The following is a 17807-nucleotide window of genomic DNA, read 5'->3' on the forward strand; positions in this document are numbered from 1 at the left end:
ATTAACCCAGCTCTTTGGGTGGACTGGGCTGGTGGGCAGAATGACCTGGAGGTTTAGGAGTTCAGAAAAATCAGAGAGAAAGAGAATCGGTCCTTCTGCCCTGATGTGGTAACACGGAGGCACACGGCACGGCTGGGCCACTGGCAGCATTTCACATCTCACGGCAGTAAAGACGACACTGGACTCAGAGTTGCACTTGGGTATTTATAACTCGGCGTGTTTCAAAAATTACTAGTTGTGTGACTTTGGGCAATGACGTAAATTTCTGAGGGCTTCAGTCTCCTAACCTGTAAAGTCCAATTCAGGATAATAACCGCACAAGGCTAAAAGAATTAAATAAGAAAAAGTATATAGTGTGTAGCTTGTGGAAAATGCACAGATGTTCATTTTTTTCCCTTTTATGAAGGTCATGGAAAAGGAAAAGAAGAGATGAGACAGATGGTGAGGTAAATTTAGTGCGATTTGGTGACAAATTAGATATTGAGGGTAGGGGTGGGGAAGAAGAAGGGAGAGAGATGTCAAATGTGCATTTGAAATGATAAGCCTGCACAAAAATATCTCCATTTCCTCAAACAAGAGTTAGAAGGTAGCAGCAGTTTTAAGAATAAGGGACCTTAGAGGTGACTGAAAGATCTCCAATTGAAAACACCCAGAAAAGTGTTAAAAATGAGACAGAGGGCTTAGAAAAAGGGAGAAACCAGAGGAAAACGAGTTGGCAATCATTTGTCTAAGAGCCTGGTTGCTATAATATTCCATTTATGGGGACTTGTGAAATTGCTAGACTCTTGTTTTTCTTTGCATGACTATGCTTTAGAAATCAAAGGAATATATATGAAGTTACAACATTTTAAGAAACCAGACCCCACATTTTTTAAGACAAAGAATATTAAAAGAAAATACTCTGCTTAATACAGGACTTAAGATCAATTGCAACTCCACATCTTTCAATTTTAAAACACAATGATTGCTTTAATACCCTACTTAACTCTAAAAAGTCTTTATCAAAAATGTAATCTCCCTCCAGAACAGGCTTTCCTTATGACATAGAAAAGGCATGATGCCGTAAGGCAATAAAACACAGATTTCTAAAAGTATGAGGATCTTGGAAAATGCAACTGAAATCTTGAGGGTTGGGATCTGGAATGAGACAGGAAGAAAGGGACCAAGACAGAGGGGGAGGTGATATTGGCTTTATTCAGTCAATGTCAATGCAGGCCTTGATTACCTAAAGCTGCAGTGGGTAACTCTATTTTACTGACTTCTTAAGCTTAGTGTATCTGGTCCAATGCTTCTACAAGTTTCTCAAATATTACAACTAATTGTCTCTTCCAGACACTGGATTCATTATTTACAGCTGCTGAAAGCAGACTTGCACCACTTAGCGCACCTGGTTCTTTGGACATTTTATGTGATGGCCTTTCCACGCCTATTAGATGGTGCCTGGGCAAGCCCCTGGCAGGTCTATTCCAGGTTCATCATTAGCTGCAGATGTTAAAAACATGAAACTTTCAAAATTTCTCTGTGACCCCATACTTCATGGGGATACGATACTCTGTCTGGTTTCTAAAATACAACAATTACCTTGCACATAGCGATATAACAAATTACTCACTTGTTAACTTTCATGTATCTAAAACATAGCTTTGAAACATGTAAAGGAAAAACTGATAGAACTAAAAGAAAAAATTGACAATCCACTAACACAAGGAGAGCTCCAAAAGGCAAATAAAGAAAAAGTTAAGTAAGGATATTGATGATTTGAAGAACAATTAAATGATTTTGATTTAATTGATAACTTTGTATCCAGCCAACAGAAAATAAGCATTATTTTCAAAGACACGTAACATTCGCAAGTGAACAATTTATATGTGAAGTGCATCTCTTCAGAACACATTTCTGACCCCTTTGGTAGTCTAAATTTCTGATCTCACTTTTTATCACATACTGCTTTGCAGAATGGTTATTTATAGACACATTTTACCTTCTCTGACTCACTATATTAGCTCTCCAAGGGCAGAAGCCTTGTGTTCCTGCCTTTGCATCCCTCACAATGCTCAGTGCTTTATACAAAATAGGCACTCATTTATAAAATGGTCATCCTGAAATAGATCACTTGTAACAATGTATCAATAACAACTTACGCTAAGTAATTTTCTGCTACTTCTCTTCCAATAATGTGTTGCACAAGGAGTCCATCAGAATCTACCAAATGTTATTAGATTGGAGGTCATTTAACAGCAAAAGGTCTAAGGAAACTTTCTTCTACATTAGAATTTCAGACAACTGAATGTCATCCTTTGCTGATCCTTGAGCCAGTGGCTTAGCTAAATGCTTCAAGATGCCCCAGAATTTTGATGCATGGCACGTTCAGGTCAGACTGAGGGCAGAGAAAAGGTGAGGGACTCCCTACCTAGCAAACTCGAGGGCTGGCTCCATTCCTGCTTATCCAGATGGAGCCGTGGAGCTACTGTATAGGGCTGTGCAAATGCCCTCTCTCCTGGCTCCTCCTACAGGGAAGGTCACAATATGGTTTCAATTCATTTATATTTCTTCCTGTTTGCGCTGGTTAATTCCTCTTTCCCATACTTGACCTTAAATCTGCATTTACCAAACTACCTTCCAGAGATCAACATAGCGATAGGTTAAGAAACTAGAAGGCGGGGCAAGGGGGCTGTGGAGAAAGAGGAGATATTCCTTGTTTCAATAAATTTGGGAAACCATGCCTGTGACACCTCCCTGTTGAAGATGAGTTCAGGGTAGCATGGTACAGACTGTGCAGAAAAGGAACTCATTAACTTTGCTTAAATCCCAAACTTATTTGATCATGAAGCCCACCCCCCTCCTTGTTTTTGACAGAAACCTATTACCATAATTGCGCATAATTGAGGACAGACTGTCCCAAGACTCGCCTAAAGCTCAATGCCGGGAATGGGAACTAGTTCCTCATTCCAAAGGTCATCCCGTGAGAAAAGAAGAACTTTTTTTTTTTTTAACTTATATCCTTTTTCTCTCAAGAATGGCTGGGGACTCCCTCAGACCCTTCCCCAGCTAGAATGAAGGATCTACAATGAGGAAGTCCTCCTCCTTTGCCCCCAAAAGGGTGTCTCCTCTCTCCACCAGCTTAGGCAAACTTCTAGGAGATCTATTTTTAAAATTTTTAATTTGGTAAAATACGCTTAACACAAAATTACCATCTTAACCATTTTTAAGTATACAGTTCAGTAGTATTAAGCACATTCACATTGTGGTGCAACCAGTCTCCAAAACTCTTTAGTAGGAGATACTTTTCGATAGAGGAGAGGTGCCCAGTACTTAGATACTCAAATCTGAACATCTTTCTGAATGCCATAATTTTGTGCTATATTTTTGTAACCACTACATTTAGTTATCATAACACCTTTCATCTTCGATTATACACTTTAAAAAATCATTTTCATGACACCGCCATGTTGAGAGAGGATCGGGATTTCTGCAACGGGAGAGGCTGAAGGAAGGCAACCCAATGGCCTTTTAAAGATCCCACAGTCTTCTAGCACTGTGTCAAGAACCCCGCCAGATCGTTATATTATTAGCAATGTCTAGCTCAGTATGACAAGTTATTTAATCATGATGTGAATCATTTATGCTGTAGCCTCTGATAATTCTATTAGCTACCTTCCAACAATTCTATCAGGCCTAAGAAAGACACTTACAGGGCCCTGGGAACACAGTGGCAAGGTCACTTACAGGACAAGTGAGGGAATGTACACTGTTGATTCCTCCCTGAGCACGTCTTCTTCGCATTGTTTGTAAGTCTTAGGGGTAATGAACCACGATATTCCAATCCCACAAAGCCTTCAGCTTCAAGACTACACACTTTCGAGAAGCAGCTACTGACCAGGGATGGGCTCAGTGTGGGCCTCCTGAAATGCTCATGAAAGGGCAGGACGAGTCCTCAGATGGGGGCGGAAGAGACTAGAGTGATGCTCACCCTCCAGAGAACAGCAGGACCACACAGTAGGGCCACAAGGCACCGTTACAGCCGTGCTTAGTAATGGCAAATCTCAGAGGGACAACATACCATTTCTAATCTTTGGCATCCTCACTAAAAGCACCCCATTATCTTGTTCCCCCACTGGACAGTGTAAAGGGCTTGGAAACTGACAACAAAAACAGTAGAGCTCAGGGTGCTCTGAGCACCCCAGTGCTGGTGGGTGCCTTGGAACAGTCAGTTGGCATCTTTCTTCTCCTTGGGTAGCTCTACACTGTGCAATCCCAGTGGCAGCTTCTCCCCTGACACACTTTCATCCAAGAACGGGGGCAGGGGAAACCCTAGACAAGAAGGCACTCAGAATACAACATAGGGGCAAGTATATTCAGAGAAAAAATTAGGTATATATGAGTGTGCCTATATGCATCTATTTTTTCAGTGCTACTTCAAAATGTAATCTCAAAGCTGAATAACTCACACACACACAAACACACGTGTCATACCAACAGAAAACTAATGCATTCTAGTTCCTCTAGGGTCAACAAACCATGCAAAATAGGCCTATACTCTTCTGATTTTTCAAGAATCAGGAGCAACTAATCAGGTATTACTAATTAAGATCAGTTGATTCCTTCTGTTTACACCCGAGACTTCCGTCTTCAATAGCTGGAAAGGGGGGCACTTCTCTCTAGAATTCTCTCACTTTCCTAGCTTAATTTGATTAAGTGGTGCCCAGTGGCATATACTGGCTTGCCTCCCTAGAGAAGACAGCTCTCACATGCAGTGTGTGGGTAACCGACTGGTGGATTACTATTTGATACTGATGTACTATATACTTTTGTACACATAACCAGACACTTGCTAGTCTGAGAACCAGAGGTTCAGCAGTTTACGTACATATCCCAAATAATTTCAGAACACTTCAGAGGTATAACATGACTATTGTGTGTGTGTGTGTGTGGGGGGGGTGCTTACAAATTTAATAACACACACTTACATTTAAAATTAATTGTTTTGGAAAGACAGGAGTACTTTTCCTTGCAGGGGTACTGGGAAGAGGGACCTTGGGGGTGGCCTTGACCTGCCTGAGACCAGCGATGGGGTAAGGGGAGCCCGAGGGGACAGCCAAGGTGGAGGAGGCCATCAGAACACCTTTTCTATTATTGTTTCAAGAAGTTCTAGAAGAGTAAAAAGGTTCCTTCTAGCCCAATTGTCTGTTTTATGAAAGGGTAAGCTGCGTCTTGAGATGGGGACTGAGCAGCACAGGGTCACTCCTCCAGGCACTAGGGACAAGGCTCTTCCAGTAGCTGGTCTCCACCGTTATCACCTCAAACCAGAGGCCTGGAGCCTTGACATTCGGAGGGGGGAAACGACTTTTCTAAAGGAGGAAATTAGCTCATTCATTCTTTCAGCAAACATTTGAGCCTCTCTCAGATGTCTGGCTTTTTCTAGAGTATATAGCAACAAACAAAACATTCAAAGATCCTGGAACTCAGGGAGTTTATATTTGAATGGGTACCTAGTTTGAAAAAGAAGATCTTCAGACATGCAACTCACTTACTTTAAATCAACAAGTGACTTTCAGAAAATATTCTGTGCAGAATTTATATAGTCACTGTAGTCAAAGACTAACAAAACTATTTTCTCCAAAACTAGATCATGGTTTCAGAAACAAATGAAACCAGATCAGTCACAGTAACTGAAAATGTCATGTACTCAGTAATACAGATCAGCAACTATGGAAGAACCAAAATTCTAGACTCCCACAGCAGCGAGGAGGTGGGGTCAGCCACTGTTCCCACGGAACACACACCCTTGGGCAAAAATGCTTGTCCAAAATGGGACCAAAGAATCCTGAGTTGAGACTTTCCTTCCCTTCCCTTATTTTCTGCATCCTATTACCAAGCAAACAGAATATCAATGGGTCTCTCAAGGGAAAAAAATATTTATTTTATTCTAGAAAAAGAGAAGGAATAACCACAGCTATCTAACCTAACAATACGTCATTTCTTTCTTTGTAGATAGAACCATGTGTCTCTCTGATGAGCAGACAAGTTTATGAACTCATTTACAGAGAAGATAATAATTTCTAAAAAAGAAATAATTACTATTCTTCACAAAAAGGAAAACAGCATTCAAATGATTGAATCTGTCACATATGTAAAGTATGCCTGACTGTGACCCAGGCAGGGCTACATGATGACTTTTGTGGGCCCTGGGCACTTTGTCCCCTTCCTCCTTAAAAAATACTAAAAGTTGGGGGGCAACTCCGTGGCATAGTGGTTAAGTTTGGTGCGCCCTGCTTTGGTGGCCTCGGTTCACGGGTTCGGTTCCTGGGTTCAGATCTATACCACTCGTCAAGCCGTGTTGTGGTGGCGACCCACATACAAAATAGAGGAAGACTGGCACAGATGTTAGCTCAGGGCTAATCTTCCTCAAGCAAAAAAAGAGGAAGATTGGCAACAGATGTTAGCTCAGGGCCAATTTTCCTCACCAAAAAAACCCCTAAAAATTGTATTTTATGACCATGTTGGTATAAAGAAAACCATAATCCAGGCTGCGTTCATTATTATATGTTCATTATTATTATATTCATTTTTTTTCCTGCTTTTGAAAGCAATGAAAATTAAAACATTTTCATGGGCCAGTACAAATGTCATGAGCTCTTGGGCACCGTGCCCAGTGGGTAAGTCAGCTCTGGGGCACAAACTCCCGATTTTTAAGCTATTCAGCATTCTAGTCACAAGTCAGGCAAAAGAACTGGGACTTTCTTGCCAGTAATGAAGATCTGCAGTAAGAAAACCACTGTTTTACCAGTTAACAAAACACCGATGAACTCTGAACTCTGACATAACCAAAGTTATCTTTACTCCATTAAAATACCATTTGTCTTTCTTTTTTTTTTTTTTTTAAAGATTTTTATTTATTTATTTTTTCCCCCCAAAGCCCCAGTAGATAGTTGTGTGTCATAGCTGCACATCCTTCTAGTTGCTGTATGTGGGACGCGGCCTCAGCATGGCCGGAGAAGCAGCGCGTCGGTGCACGCCCGGGATCCGAACCCGGGTCGCCAGCAGTGGAGTGCGCTCACTTAACCACTAAGCCACGGGGCCGGCCCTACCATTTGTCTTTCTAATAACTCTAGTACTTCAAGAAGAATAATGTGGTGTATCAAATATTTATGACTCCAATACAGCAGTATTATTTTGCTAGTTAAAGGCAACAAAACTCTAACCCATTGTTGCATGTACGCTTTTAATTTTGTTTTTATTTTACTGTTTGGTAAAAAAAAAAAGACCTGGCATAAAACTGAAAATATAAACTTATGAGTAAAAAATGATAATGCTATGCTTACCAGACTGGGTTTCTTCATCTATTCCTACCATTCTAGTGATATTTGATATGTAATTGAGCAATGTTAGTTCAACATTTCAGATCTTAACAAATAGCTTATAATGTGGTCAGAGTATGATAAAGTAAAGTACTCAGGAAAGAAGCAGAATAAAATAATTGCCTAGATTAAAAAAAAAAAAAAAGGCCTATCTCCTTCCTTCCTTTGCCTTTTATCATTCATTGTGGTTTTTCAAGAACTCTCACCACAAAATTGGACTGAGATTTTAAGTCTTGAAGACAAAGGTGAAAAGGACAAGAAAAACTTTTCTGGCCAATGAAGAGCATTTAACAGATTACCTAGAAGACTGACTCATCAACAGTGGAAGGCCAACGAGAAAAAACGACTCCCTATTGGGTCACGCTATGGTTTATTATCCTGGAGTCCATTTTTATTCCTCACGTATGTATTTTGAAGTATGCATTTTCTTTTGCATTTCATCCTTTGGTTACAATATTTGTCATCTTATCTTACAAAATAGTTAACAGCAAGAAAAATTTTGCCTACAGAGGTACTTATACAAAAACAACCTAACAAACCTAAATTATGAATATATTAATCTTTTAACAAGTTTCATACTCAAGTGGCGAAAAAAATGAAACAGCTCACTTTTATAGCTGAAGTTTTTCCGATGTCTTCACCCACAAACTCCTAACTTCTTCACCTCTGGCCACTTCTTCACTTCCAGTCTTTACCTGTAGCAGAAACACAAAAAATAAATTGCTTTTTCCTCAAACATTACTGTTCCAGAATGATTTTAGTGCAACATGAATGAGATATCAGGGTTAATTTTAAGTGACAAAAGAAAGATTGGATGCAAAAAAAGGCCAGAATTTTTCCAGGGAAATGCCACATCTAGGATACTGGTCTATAACAGACATATGGCAATAATCATAACAATTTAATTAAAAAACAAAAAAAACAAACAGGGTGTGGTGTTAGAAAGTTACTGATGTCCAATCTCTGAAATGCTGTCCAATACTCAGAAAATTCCAGACTTGAACCTTCGCTAGCACTAAAAACTAAGTTCAGTGACTTGCCAGAAGCCAGGAAGAATTTCTCCTAGCCAAAGGAGAGATGAACCCGAGGAACAGAAGGAGAATGGATGAATTCACTCAGTCTCAACCATAGTGTATCCCTATCTCTGAAACACAAGTCCTCCACAGGACAGGAACAACTTTCTAAGGCCCTGGCCACTCTATCCCTGAGTTCCTCTCCACGGTTGTATCCCATCATTCCTCTCAGTTTCTATCTTTCCAAAGTCATTGGGGTCGGGGGTAGAAGTTCATGGGGGAGATGCTTACATCTGATAAAATTTGGGGTTGCTGTTCTGCTGGTCACTATTTTTGAAAAGAAAGAATCACAGACATTTCAATGTTTGTAGAGTTTAAAAGGACAAATAAATGTGCCTAGAAATTTATCTTCATGAAAAAAAGTCACTTGAAAATATTCCAGTTGATAAGGGACGAATCAAAATAAAAAGTTAAGAGTGAAAAGTAGTCACATAGTAGCTGGTAGAGAGCATAAAAAGCAGGTAAATGAAGGATAAAGTATGTTAATTTTTCTAAAACCAGTCCAAATAGACTGCGAACTTTCAAAACTTTTGAAAAAATATCTAATAAAAAAACTTTACTACACTAACTAGTTCCATCTAAGTCTGAAATTCTAGATCATGTTATGAAAAATGGGGAAATGAGTGGGGGTAGACAGTAAAAGCGAGTTAATTTCATTTTGTATATGAGGAGTAAAAAAATGTAGTTTTACTTGTGACACTAGAAACTGGTTTTTGTTTTTTTTTAAATTGGAGAGAACAAAGATACGAACTACACATTTAAATTTAGTCAAGTTCGAAAACAGCAATAAATATAATACAGGAAAGGCAGAAATAAAAGTAAAAGCAGGAATTTGTGATTTAGATTATTTAAAAAGTAGTCAATGTTTCATTACAGAATGAAATATCTCATAGACAGATTTCAGGGAAATCTAGTCTTAAAATCCAACACGAAACTAGAACTATTAGAGGAATAGATCACAGACTTGGAGAGAATTAAAAATTGAAGAGTGCCATATAAAAACATCCTTGTGAATCAATTTGAACATCTCAATGGAAAGTTTTCTAAGGTAGCATTTAATTATTAAAACTGAACCAAGGGGGCCGCCCTGTGGCTTAGCGGTTAAGTGCGTGAGCTCTGCTACTGGCTGCCCGGGTTCGGATCCCGGGCGCGCACCGACGCACCGCCTGTCCGGCCATGCTGAGGCCGCGTCCCACGTACAGCAACTAGAAGGATGAGCAACTATGACATACAACTATCTACTGGGGCTTTGGGGAAAACAAAAAGGAGGAGGATTGGCAGTAGATGTTAGCTCAGGGCCAGTCTTCCTCAGCAAAAAGAGGAGGATTGGCATGGATGTTAGCTCAGGGCTGATCTTCCTCACAGAAAAAAAAAAAAAAAAAAGCTGAACCAAAGGGCCGGCCGGTGGCACAGCGGTTAAGTGCACACGCTCTGCTGCGGTGGCCCGGGTTTGCAGGTTCGGATCCCGGGCGCACACCGATGCACCACTTGCTAAGCCATGCTGTGGCGGCGTCCCATATAAAGTAGAGGAAGACAGGCACGGATGTTAGCCCAGGGCCAATCTTCCTCAAGAAAAAAGGGGAAGATTGGCGTCGGATGTTAGCTCAGGGCTAGTCCTCCTCAAAAAAAAAAAAAAAACAACAAAAAACTGAACCAAAAATATCAAAGCTGAAAAACTAACAAATATGGTTGACTTTGAGGATTAGATAATTCCCAAACTATATAAGAAGTTTTCAGGGTTTAGAACAAATGAGGTTCCCCAGTTGGTTTGACAAAGCTAGCCCAAGCCTGACAACCAAATCTGACCAGACACAAGGAGAGAAAAAAAGTAAGAGGCTTGTTTGACTTAAATAAGATAGAAGGATACTAAATAAAGTACTCAGAAAACTCAATTTCTAGGATACTAAAATAATGGCACAACTATAAATTGGGCTTATCCCAAAAATACTATATAAATAGATCTATTTTGCTCCATCAATAGGTCACAAGATATCCACACATATTCTTATTTTCAAAGATGTCAAGACGGCATATGATGAACTCAGCACCTCTTAGTAAGCTAGAAATAGAAAGATCATTTACCATGATTTTTACAAAGATCTGAAACCAACAGACAACATTTTAATGAAAAAGTCAGGAATAAAATAAAAGATGCCCAGAATGCAATAGTAAAAGGCAATGAACAGACCAAATACCATCATCAGCAGGTGACAAGGTTGAATACACAGAAAATGCAAAAGAAATATCTAAAAACCCCTATTGGAAATAGTAAAGGCACCATAAGATGATCTGAAACACAGGACGTAAAAAGCAACGGCAGAAATGACCAGTCACAAGCAAATGACAACAGAGATGATCTGCAAATAGATCATATTCAGAAAAACTATATTTATAGTAAAGAATCTATGTAAAAAACATTTAAGGAAATCTTTAGGACACTGCTTTCCTCAAGAGAAATGATAAGTACAAATGTACTTCTTCAGAAAAGGAACAAAAGCATCATCTAGCCAGGAAATTCAATATTAGGTAAACTAATGAATTTATATTTTTGGTCTGTAGAAGGTGAACTATCATTATAGGAATATGAGAATAGGAAGAAGCTTTTAGAATCAGTGATGCTTATTTATGGGTGAATGCTTGAGGACCCCAGAGGCTGTTCTATAAATTCAAGATAGGATTTTTAGAAAAAAACACATTAAGAATATTTGATTATCCGGCCTTAAGTGCAAAATCCACTAATATATCATACTCAAGGCATCAACTACAAATAGAACTTTGATGTTTAAAAAACCCTAAATACTTCATTACACTTTTGAAGGCTGGGGAGATGTTATAAATAGCCATCAATGTTATATTTATGAAGAGAAAATGCTGATTGCACTTCACCGAATCAAAATCGGTCACGTTTTATTGCTTTTGGCCAAAGAACAACGCTAAACTTATTTGATAGTCTGGAGTACATGCAAGGTGATGTTTAAAATAAGTTATATAGGCAAAACACAACGAATGTGAGTTTGAGAATAAAAATAAATAAAATGTCAGGGTTGGTTTTATAAAAAAGAGACACAAGTCCAATATGTCACCATGCCCTTTTAGCTAGTGTCTAAAATAAGCTTCCCTTTCATTTTAGACAACAGAGTGAGGAAAGAAACTAAAAGCTATGTGTCCCTGACAATAACTATGTGATCAATTCCAGTTCTTCAAGAATGAATGTTAACGAAAATTACCCACAAAAGAGATCAACTTTGCTCTTTCTATGTAGGACAAAAATAAAACGCCTGTTAGCTTTGGAAGACCACAATACCCACTGACTAGGTAAAGCAGCTTTTAATGGTCTGAGTTTGGCTGGTTTAAACAAAGAATGATTTAAAGTCATATCTGAAATAAACAACACTCAACTTATGATAGTGACTGTGCAAACACCAAAAGCATAACCATTTTCCCTAAAACATCAACCATTTGAGATACAGCAGCCCCAAAGATTTGTTCATAAACGTGAAATCTGTTATCTTTATTTCTTGGGCAAAACACATGAACTTCATAAAAGAAGCAAAGCGGGGTGGAAATCCACACCAGAAAGCACAGAACCTCAGACCAGTGTAGACTATAACGTAGTCAATAGTAATAACGTCAAAAAGGAGCAAATCTCTCAATGTTCCTCCCGAAGTATCTAGAAAGTATTTGAGTATTTTTGAGGGGATACACAATTTGATCACGTACATCCAAAAGGAATCTCTTACGTGGACTCAAGACCTGCTTCTGCCCCACACTCGGAGGGTCACTCCACGTCTGTCCATTCTGATCTGGGGGTGCAAAGTAACTTGCGACTTTAGGTCCATGCAACATAAAAACCCCTTTCTCGCTTCTACCTGCCCTTTTTGAGCTGCCTCACTGTGTCCTTCATAGATCAGAAGCGAGTAACAACAGCTAGTGTAATGCAAAGCTTCTCAAATTGGACGGTGAAAGCAGGCGGAATATTATCCTCCGTTGTTTCAGAAATCCAACAACCATCTACCCTCCTTCTGGCAACCATATCAGCATTTTCCTCTTTCGTGTCCTACTCCTAGCCCGCTGCTCTGATGATATTAATTAGGCTAAATCATTCATCATGTTTCATCCCCCTGATCACTGTGATTGGTTCCTGGATAGGCACGTGGCCTAAGCCAGACCAATCAGGGCCAATGAGACCTAATTTGGGGTATTTTATTAAAATTACTAGGGAAACAGACCCTTTCCTGCTCCTACTAGATATGGAAAAGAGGATTTAGAGGCCAGAGCTACTGCAGTCATCCTGCAAACAGGTGGGGATTGAAAATGAGCCAACATGGAGGAATCCCATTCTGATAAATGTTGTGTGTTTTTGAACTACAAAATAGACTTATACATGCTCCACTGTGACTTGCTTTCTCCCACTCAATACTATGTTTGTTAGATTCCTCCATGTTGCTTTGCTAACTATGTAGTGCAATGGTTTCCCCTGATGGACAGTATTTCATTGCATTTCACTGAATACTTTGTGGTGTATTTACATGCTCTAATGTTGGACTTTTAGACTATTTCCATTCTTCCCCCTATTACAAGCTATGTTGTACAAGGCCTCTGTATTCATGTTTCTACATTGTTTTTACCTGAACTGGACCTGCTGGGTTGTTCATCATATACATGTTGAACTTTACTGGGTAATGCCAAATTTTTTTCAAGAGTAATTGTACCAATTTACACTCCACCCACAGTATATGAGAGTTCGCTTTGTTCCATATTATGGCCAACCTGATACTAAAAAATTTTAATTATAGCTATTCTGATGGGTGAGAAATGGTATCTTTGTGGTTTAAATTGCATTTTCCTAATTACTAATGAGGTTGAGCAGGTTTTCATATGTGTGTTGGCCATTCATGTTTCCTTCCCTGTGAAAAACTTGTTCATACATTTTGCCCACTTTTCTACTGAATTATCTTTTTCTTATGACTTTGTGGGTGTTCTTTATATATTTCTCAGTATATAAATCCATATGTCTGTTATGGATTATGGTTTATCTTCAGTCTCTCTCTACACAAACAGAAGTTCTTAAATATGATGCAATTATTTATGTCTCTTTACGGTTTAATGATTTTTTTGTCTTGTTTAATAAATTCTTTCCGGGGCCGGCTCCGTGGCTTAGCGGTTAAGTGCGCGCGGTCTGCTGCTGGCGGCCCGGGGTTCGGATCCCAGGCGCGCACTGCTTCTCTGGCCATGCTGAGGCCGCGTCCCACATACAGCAACTGGAAGGATGTGCAGCTGTGACATACAACTATATACCGGGGCTTTGGGGGAAAAATTAAATAAATAAATACATAAAATTATTTAAAAAAATAAATAAATAAATTCTTTCCCCACCCCAAGGACATGAAGATATTTTATATATCTTTTAAAAGCTTTATAATTGTGTAGTTCACATTTAAGTCCTTGATCCATTTGAAATTGTTTACTTTGTATGCTGTGAGGCAGGGATCCATTTTCACTTTTCCATAAAGATAACCAATTACCCCAGTATCATTTATTAATTTATTCTTTCCACTGATTTGCAGTTCAGCTCTGTCACATATCAGGTTTCTTTATAAATGGGGGCATGTTTCAGAACTACTGTTTTACTGGTCTAATTGCTTACCTCTACTGCCAAAATCACATTGTCTAAATTACTATGCCTTTATACAATATAAATAACATCTCTAAATCCTTCTACTTGTTTCTTCTTCAGGATTCTTTTGGCTATTTCTGGATCTTTGTATAAATTTTAGAGTCAACCTAAGTTCCACTAAAAACATGTTGGATTTTGATTGGGACCTCTTTAGCTCTATATCTGGGAGAATTGACATCTTTACAATAATGAAATTACCTATGAATATATTATCCCCCCTCCATTTATTTAGGTCTTTCAAAAATATCTTCCAATAAAGTTAAATTATTCCATTTTTTACATAAATTATTCCATTTTCTATATCTTTCATTAGACATATTTCTAGGAACACTATTTCTACTATTACTGGAGAAGATACCTTTTATTTATTTATTTATTTTTACTGAGGAAGATCTGACCTGAGCTAACATCTGTTGCCAGTCTTCCTCTTTTTGCTGAGGAAGATTAGCCCTGAGCTAATGTGTGTTGCCAATTCTCCTCTATTTTTTGTATGTGAGCCACCATCACAGCATGGCCATTGATAGATGAGTGGTGTAGGCCCACGCCCAGGAACCGAACCCGGACCACTTAAGTGGAGAGCACTGAACTTAACCACTAGGCCATCGGGGCTGGCCTAAGAAGATATCTTTTTAAAAAGTATCTTTCTTCTAGAAGGATATTAACTTAAAAAAAAAATGATATATGGAAATATACAGAAAAGTTGCAAAAATAAGAAGTGTATAAAGAATACTCTCTTTTCCTAGCTCTTTCTTTTCAGAAGTTTATTGTATTAGTCCTTTCATAGAACCAAGTTTTGGTTCTGGAATGCTATATGTACATTTAATTGTTCAATATAAGCAAGAAAACCCAATAACAACAGAATCCACAATAGAAACTGGTTGACAAAGGTAGGAAGAGTGGGGGGAGAATTAAAATGATCAAACACTTTAGAATAAGAATGTTAAACAATCACATGAATTTTTCATTCATGTAGGTCCTTATTTAAAACCTCAGACTTGGTTTTTATTTATTCATTCAACAAGTATTTAAGATCCATTATCTACGGACACACATTTCTCTTTTCATAGAGACCTCCAAAGACAGACACTCTATAGCTTTCCTTGCAAACTCAAGTCAATTTCAATTTCTAATTTGATATCTCTAATTGGCCAGTTTGTGTTTAGAAAGAAACCCAGTGGGTCTCAACCACTGAAAAAAACCAAAACCCTAGAATTTGGAAGTGAAGACTATGGAGAAGGAGTACAAATCTTTCAATAGCTAATATTTATTGGTTTCCTAACCAGTAAGTAAATATACTAGTTTTACCCACAATTTGATTAAATTATGTAGTGAGTACCTGATATGTGCCAGGCACTATGGCAGACACGGGGTTACAAAGTGAGTTTTTTAACCAATTCCCGGGTCCCACAAGATCACACATCAATACTAGGGAGAATTGATTAAAGTTCTACATACATTATTAAGATGTGTTATGCTGATACCACATGCTTCCCAAATCTGGGCTATATTTCATGGTAAGTTGGCTGTGAGTTTTTTAAAAAGGAAATCAAAAGCAGATAGACAACAAAAACTCTGCTTATCAGATTTTGATGGCCCCTACCTTAGATTCTGCCATTTCTTGCTTAGTTTTTTAAAGAGACTAACAGTTGGCATAATTACTTGAATCATTAATTCTAATGATCCTTAATCAGAGACTTGGGGTTCCAGCAGTGACTCCTTTCACATATTCTCCTCCATGTCCCTCTCTTTCATTTTTATAGAAAAGTGGGCCTCTTAATAAGAAAATATGGCCAAATAGAACTGGGGATTCCAGCACCATTTTCCTTTATTTTTCAATGCTGGCGATGACACTGGGCAAAAATGTGAAGTAGTGAATATTTCTTGATGAATGACCTTCATTCAAGCGCTGTTACAGGCACTAGGATTACAAGGAAAAATATGGAGCCTCTGCCCCAGACAGCAGGCTTTGAAATGAGGCACACCAGTGAACAGACTGGATGGCTGCTATATTGCAAGGGCTATACTACAGTTATTAATACCTTCCTAACTCACTTTCATATCACACACGCAACCCATGCTACTCCTAAAATGCCTGGAATGCATCCAGCCTCAGAGCATCAACGATGCACCAGGCACAGGTGCCAAGGACCCAACAATGACTAGGACAGACGCAGTCCTTACCCTCATGGAACTTCCAGCCAGGGGAGGGGTGGGGGGGCACAGATTTAGCTAGCAACAATGCCCAGAGACAGCTGCAGTTATACAGTGTGCTCTTGAAAACATAAAAACAATACAATTCTAATACCAAAATTTGGGGCTTGGGGCCAGCCCGGTGACGCAAGCGGTTAAGTACGTGTGCTCTGCTGCGGCAGCTCGGGGTTTGCCGGTTCGGATCTCGGGCGCGCACAGACACACTGCTTGTGGAGCCATGCTGTGGCGGCCTCCCATATAAAGTAGAGGAAGATGGGCACGGATGTTAGCCCAGGGCCAGTCTTCCTCAGCAAAAAAAAAAAAAAAAAAGGAGGAGAATTGGCATCAGATGGTAGCTCAGGGCTGATCTTCCTCACACAAAAAAACAAACACAAAATTTGGGGCTTGATAGCACCCGAGTGAAAGAATATTATGGTAAGGCAAGACTTTCCAAAGATCCTCAAGTCCAGACATCAATAAAGAGAAGGGAGATGACTATGAACATTAATAAGGTTTTGGCAGACTCTGCACTCAATAAAATGGAGGAACTCACAGAAATGGATGAATATTCCTAAGCAGAAAAATTTTATAAGCAACATCTTTTCTAGATTAGAGTCCAAGATCTTCTTTCAACCTAGATCAATAACTTGAAGCAATTCAGATGTGTTAGCAAGCAGTGAAAATGGACAGTGTTAATCAACATAGTGAAATTCCCTAAAATGAACAGAGAATTCCAATGGTAGTGGTTTTCAAAGTTGGAATGTCTCATCAGTAAAAGAGATTTTAGTAAAGGGAAACATAATATATCATGTTTCTTATTCTAGTTATTTAATAATCTAATATTTGGGGAGATAGCTTTAGAAACCTGAATTTGTGCTTGCCTGTTTATTTAATAGGGAAGTACCTATTTTTTTTTTAAAACCAGGCTTCTGTAAAAACACTACTTTTATTCAGGCAACATATGGAAAAAACTGTTACATCACTTGAGAATGTTATATTTAGAAAGGTAATTTCCTTTCTCTAAAGGTCTTTTTTTTCAACCTTTCCACATCAGTCAAGAAAAACAGGCTTTGACATATCAGTGTTTGTAAAATGAACTACCAAATATGTCACAGAGTTTTTATTTAACATCCATCTTGAGGATATTTCAGCAAGCTTTCAGGTTCAGGGGTAAAAAAACGGAAAATGAATATGGAGGGCAGACTTCCAATAAAACATTTTTCAGTTCCTACTAAACAGTGATTTTTTTCATCTCTCTGTACCTCACCATTACAGCAAGTAGTACTTCCTGGAAATCTTTGGTTTTGCTAATGTGGTCTGTTTTTACTTCTAAAACGAGAGGAAATGCTAAAATTGAATTATGTAGCCTATGAGGAAAATTGGAGGGTGATCATTGACATATGCAAAGAAACCTTGTTGTTTTAAATCCGTCCTTGAGAAAATGAATTTTCTTTTTATTAAACGTGTCATTAGCATATGTAGTGTGTACTTACCCAGTGATTTTGCTGA

The 17807-nt window shown here is 38.7% G+C and overlaps 1 protein-coding gene across 1 annotated transcript in view; it reads right to left on the reverse strand.

The window, feature by feature from the left end:
- Nucleotides 1–17807, reverse strand: part of PLEKHG1 (pleckstrin homology and RhoGEF domain containing G1) — a 229177-nt gene that overhangs the window by 161353 nt on the left and 50017 nt on the right. The window contains exon 2 of the mRNA XM_058534149.1: nt 7968–8053. The gene's annotated coding sequence lies outside the window, so the exon portion shown is untranslated. The remainder of the gene's footprint in view (nt 1–7967; nt 8054–17807) is intronic.

Source organism: Diceros bicornis, chromosome 39 (genome assembly GCF_020826845.1).
Source record: "Diceros bicornis minor isolate mBicDic1 chromosome 39, mDicBic1.mat.cur, whole genome shotgun sequence".
Classification (NCBI taxonomy): Eukaryota; Metazoa; Chordata; class Mammalia; order Perissodactyla; family Rhinocerotidae; genus Diceros; species Diceros bicornis.